Source organism: Ochotona princeps, chromosome 22, assembly GCF_030435755.1.
Source record: "Ochotona princeps isolate mOchPri1 chromosome 22, mOchPri1.hap1, whole genome shotgun sequence".
NCBI classification, from domain to species: domain Eukaryota; kingdom Metazoa; phylum Chordata; class Mammalia; order Lagomorpha; family Ochotonidae; genus Ochotona; species Ochotona princeps.
The window spans coordinates 5,708,871-5,714,870 of record NC_080853.1 but is presented as its reverse complement, the minus strand read 5'-3'; the positions used below and the strand labels follow the sequence as shown (position 1 = coordinate 5,714,870).

The window sequence follows — 6,000 nt, the reverse complement described above, 5'->3', positions numbered from 1 at the left end:
AGTTAGGGAGGAAAGAGAGACAGGGAGAGAGAGGAGAGAGAGAGAGAGAGAGAGAGAGAGAGAGAGAGAGAGAGAGAGAGAGAGAGAGAGAGAGAGAGAGAGAAAGATCTTCCAGCTGCTTGTTCACTTCCCAGATTGCTGCAATGCCAGGGTCTGGGCCAGGCCGAAGCCAGGAGCCAGGAGCATTACCTAGTACCTAGGTCTCCTAGGAGGGTTCCAGGGACACAAACACTTGGGCCATCATCTGCTTTTCCCAGGCCAACAGTGTGGAGCTGGATCAGCAGTAGAGTAGCAGAGGTGCAAACTGGCACCCCTTTGAAATGCTGGCATCAGTGAGGGCAGCTTTATCCACTATACCATCACGTTGACCCTGTGGGTTATGTTTTGCTTTGGCTCCCACATAAATAGAAAGGAAAAAGATTCTTTTTAGTTAAATCAGAAGAGTAAGAGAAGAGTTAAAAGAATGAATACCTAAATAAAATCTTTTTTTGAGTATAGTTTTTGCCTTCATTCAATGAAGATTTCATTGCTCAAGACACGTTATTATGCAATAATTCTTTAGTGATCATTGTAATGGGTGCGATAGGGGGTTGCCATGACGGTGTCTGACAGCCCCAGTATGGCGTGTCTAGGAAGGCTTCCCTGAGGAAGTGGCATGCGCAGAAAGCAGGAGCTGAGCAAGGTGCAGGGAGCCGGTGGAAGCCATGACCTTCTGGTTGGGAAGAGCACAGGTGCCTGAGAGACAGGTATGTGGGACTGGAGGAAGGATGACGCAGGACAGGGGATGATGGGTGGCAGCCGGAAGCTGGGCGTCACGTGGGCCTCAAGGGCACAGGAAGTGTTTGCTCCTTGTTTTCTTTCTCTGGAAGGCTTCTCATGATATGGAAATTGAGCTCGAAAGAGAGAAAAAGGGGGAATTTGGCTTTCAAAGTCCAAACCAAGTAAAATAAGTTCTTGGTGGCAATATTAGCCTAGAATAGTGATCACCCTCAGACATATGCTGGAAGACAGGAGGGAAATTTATCCCGGAAAACAGTGTGTATCTTTCTGCACATGTGCTTGTGTGTCCTATGTATGCATGTGTGTGCATGTATGTATATGTGTATATATGTATTCCTCTGTGTGTGTATGGGAGTGGTATACATGCCTGCATGTATGGGTGTGTTTGTATCTTCCTTCATGTTTTGTACGTAAGTGTGTATGTATTGCTATATATATAGGTTTGTGTGTATGTGCGTATTTTTCTCTGTATGTGTATGTGTTTACACATACAAATGGCATATCTAGATATATAATTGAGTATTTTGAGGGTGGTGTGAGTATGATATGGCTAATGATTAAGATCCAAAATAGGTTTGGAGAGAAAAATAAAATTATTAAAAATAATAAAATAATACAGCACAGTAAATTCATTGGTTGCATTTCCATCTTCTATTCACAAAGCTAATTTATAACATTACCCATTGTGTGAATGGGTGTCTACCTCATCAAGCCCATGTTTGTAAAGAAGAAAGCATTTTGTATCTCACACTGGGGAACCAATTCCACCGACTTGTGTAGGAGTTAATATACAAACTCAAAGCTGAAAAGACTAACTTAAACCAACACAGGGCTAGCCTTGATATAGAACTGAGAAGCAAAAACAGCATAGAGTTTTGAGCATTTTCTTAATGATATGAACAGCGTACTTAATATTTATGAAGAAAAAACAGAAAAGCACTGGATAGAGAGAAAGAAATGGAAAGCATGTGTTCTTCCTTTTTTTCCTTTTAAACAACAACAACAAAAGATTTGTTATTAGAAGGGCAGATTTACACAGATAAGGAGAGACAGAGGAAAAGGTCCGGTGGTTCACTCCCCAAATGGCCACAATGGCTCGAGCTGAGCCAATCTGAACCAGAAACCAGGCGCTTCTCCTGGGCCTCCCATGTGAGTGCAGGGTCGCAAACGGTTGGACCATCTTGATGTGCTTTCCCAGGACAACAGCAGGGAGCTGGATCGAAAATAGAGTAGCCAGGACACAAATCAGTGTCCCTATGGGATGCCAGCGCTACAAGGTGAAGGATTAGCCTGTTGAGCCACAGCACTAACTGTGAAATGAAAACATTTCAGTAAAATGGTTAATTGGGTAATTGGTGACTGAGTGTCACTTGTACTTAAGCCTCTGGTTAATTCATGGCTTAGTCTTCAGGAATGACATGGGTAGCGTAATTATTGTAACAATGAATTGCTCACTTGTCCTGGACAAGTAGGAAAAGCCCCAGGTTGAAGAAAGTGATAGGAGAGGGCATTTGGCCTGTAACAGCATCCAGGGTCTGAGTGCACACTGCTCTGCTGAGAGCCACAAGGCTTAATTCTGGGGTCTTGGGTATTCTCCGTGAAAGGGGATATTAAGAAAAGTTTTCAATGACCTGGTCAACTTTTTAAGGGAATTAACACTTGATACTTTAAGCATTTCCAAAATGAATGTCAAAAATGGAGCTAGTTGATTCAGCTGTAACTGAAAATAGGGGCTGAAGTATTAGTAAGGCATTTGAAGAGTTTTAGGGAGAAAGTGCTCAACTTATGGGCCAACTTAGGTGAAATGTCAGATGCATTTATGTTATTTTTAGTTGTAAAGTTAAAGCAAAATGCTTGTTTTCTAACTCGAACTTTGAGGATATCTTATTGAATGCAAATTTCTTATTATTCAATGGGCAAATAGCAGGCCCTGAAATCAGCCCCATTATTTCCATCCTTTCAATAAAGGGACTAGGGATTCTTTTGCACAGAATTCCTTAATACATACCTAAACTGGGATTTTTTTGTTTTTACATTGGTTGGTTTCTTTGGTATGGCTTTGGGCATCTGGCACCTTTGGGATGATATAAACCATGTCATCACTACTGTCACCATTTTTGGTATACTTACAGAAGGTACAAAAGGTATGAGCCTACACTGCCCTTGTCATCTCGCATTTTCTCCTCATTTGCATATTCAAATGGTCACCATCTTTTCATTTGTCCACAAACCAAGTTGTTTAGCACCTGTTACCACGGGACAGAATCTGGATTCTTAAGCAAAACCCCATCCGCCACATCACACCACATGGTGGATCAGGCAGATCGAACTTTGAACAGTTCTACAACTTGATCGAATCATCAAACCCCCAGCCCTGTATTTCTTCATATCTCAACACACATTTCTAATAGAGGCATAGGAGAAGAAAACAATGGGGGAAGAAACTGCCAACCCACACTGCTGGAAAATCAGAGTGGAAAATGTGACATTCAGGTTTCCCATGTGTGCCTCAACTCTGCCCTCTGGGAGTGGAGGCAGTGGAATTTTGTACTTGTCCAGCTGGAAACAAAGCAAACACAGAACAAAATGCTGGTGTCTGAGTTACGACAAACTGAGACACATGTCACAGGAGGAAAAATGACAGCTTTACTGCTGCAGTGATTGCGAAACAACAAAGCAAATTAACTACCAATACAGTTGTGTATGTAGAATAAAACAACTCCATTGCATGGTAAATTGAAGACCTGGAACATACTGTGGGAATGTCAAACCTGAAGAACTGAAGATTTTCTCCAAATTGCCGCTAATGATATCCTTCCAGTTTTATTAGTCTTATTTTCCAATGAACCGAAAGCTTAAATTAGAATTTTTCCCTTCTAGAAAAAAAATTGTGTTTGTAGAGTTGCACATTTTCCTTTTTATATTGTAGCTAAAAGAGTTACTTTGCCACAGTAGATAGTCACATTGATAATTTAATCAAAACTGGCCCTTTAGAGAGATACAAAAATAATATCAATAAAATCAAAAACTGTGTATCATATTTAATAAGTTTTACTTGACCAGCTGTCTTTGTAGCATCTTTGTATCTCAGGGAAATATAGCAAATGAGGATGTCCTGGGTTTTTTTTGTGTGTGTGTGAGTTAATCTCTGTTTGCTATGTTGTAAGTTACTGAGCCGAGCAGGGCAGTCCCGAATGGGTGCACAGGCTTACACTGTGTAAGACATCACATCTCAGGCACTACAAGTCATATCCTGGGCACCTGCTTCTGGTTCCAGCGTCAGATGTTTCAGCTTCAGCTGAAAAGTTTTAGTGCCAATGGCAAATTTTTGAATACTTTTATTTCCAATAAAATAATGGCTAGGTAACTAAACACAAATAATGCTCATGCAGCTTATCCAACTGATAATATCTGTAAAACTTTAGGACCTTATTTTATGATCTGTAATCATAAGAGTCAGGAGCTGGAAGAGTAACACGGTTTTATACTGGGAGACTGTAATAGCAAAATACACTTGTGAAGATGGATTCTTACCAAGCAAAAATATGTGGAAACTAAGTTTAGGAGCAGAGTGGTATCTCAAAAAATGCTTGCTCCATGAGGGAGTAAGCAGGTGTCTGAAGGACCACATGTGTCATTTACATAAGGAGGAACATTAAAGTGGAGCTCTAATCTTCCCATAGCTTTAAGAGCTCTTTTGTTTGTGCTGTGAAACCCAGACACCTAGCACACAGCTTGAAGCTGTCCCCGTGAGCCAAAGAGCAGAGAGGGTTAGCTCAGTCAACTGAGTCGGTCCTTGTCACTTTCCCAACAGGTGTTATTTTCTGGGCTAGACACTGTTCTGTGCACCTTGTAGAAAACAAGGGTATGGCCCTGGCATGGTAGCCTAGCAGCTGAAGTCCTTGCCTTGCACACGCCAGGATCCCATATGGGCACCAGTTCTAATCCCGGCCCCACTTCCCATCCAGCTCCCTGCCTGTGGCCCGGGAAAGCAGTCGAGGACAGCCCAACACCTTGGGACCTTGCACCTGCATGGGGGACCCTGAAGAAGTTCCTGGCTTCTGGTTTCCGATTGCCTCGGCTCTGGCCTTTGTGGCCACTTACGGAGTGAATCAGCAGACGGAAGGTCTTCCTTCCTCTCTGTCTCTCCTCCTCTCTATATATCTGACTTTCCAAGAAAAATAAATAAAACGAAATCTTAAAAGAAAAGTAAAGTATGAGGTAGGTAGGGTAACTGCCACTTCACAGATGAGAGGGGCAGCATGGACAGGTTGAAAAGCAAGGGTTCAGAGCCAGTATGTGATGCAGCTGGGGTTAGAACATGTGGTGCCAAAGCCAGTGTTCTTGACTGCTACACAGAGCTGCTCACTGGAAGCACCTATGTCACTGTAAAATAGTTCAGTCCAATAGTGAATCAGTGCTACCCAGGGTTGACCAGTAATGACCTATGGGGTCATTTTGAAATCCAATAATTATCTCAAGGTCAATTCATCTGACCTTCACCACTGTCCACTGCCATTTTCTGTTTCTCTTTCTCTCCTCACCTGGATTGCTCTCTTTGATTTTTGCCAACTAAAGACATTAAAAGAACACAAGTTTGCCATTAATGCTATGGCTGTAATGTCAGAATAAATAAAGGAGTTTTTAATGGAACACATTTCGCTTGGTGAAAAACTCACAAGCTTTTCTTTTCCTTTTTGTTGTTTCAACTTGGCCTGTGTGGGGAAGAATAGTTTTAGGATAGCCTCACAGACTAATATTTATGGATCACTTCAGATTTTGTGGTCATTGTACTAAAAATGTTAGGGGTATCAGACATCCGTCTGTCTCTGCTTTGGATCACCTGTTCCTAGAAAGGTTTTATTATCCAAATTAAGACAAGTGAAGCCTTCCCAACAGTCACTTCCCCAAAGGCTGTCTGCATTCGGAGACACTGGCCATTGCCTGGATGAAGAATCTCGCCTCCCTCTTTGTCCTCAGTGGTGGCTGAGCGCAAGCTTTTTTTTTTTTTTTTTTTGTTACACAAATGCAGGTGTTAGCTTCAGGAGGAGGAAATACATAAAGAAAAGACACTAATGTCTCGCACATGACACTGCTCTGGAGTTTCAGCTGTTTTCTGTAAGGACAGGAAGAAACCCTCACTTTATGTTAACTTAGCAAATGCTTACAGGGTGGACCATGACCTCCGTGCCAGGTGGGAGCCCTGTCTTCGTTCCCCAT

At 42.2% G+C, this 6,000-nt stretch overlaps 1 protein-coding gene across 4 annotated transcripts in view; it reads left to right on the top strand.

Annotated features, from left to right (window-relative positions):
• TSHZ2 (teashirt zinc finger homeobox 2) overlaps positions 1 to 6,000 on the top strand; it is a 708,208-nt gene that overhangs the window by 339,215 nt on the left and 362,993 nt on the right. The window lies entirely within an intron of this gene.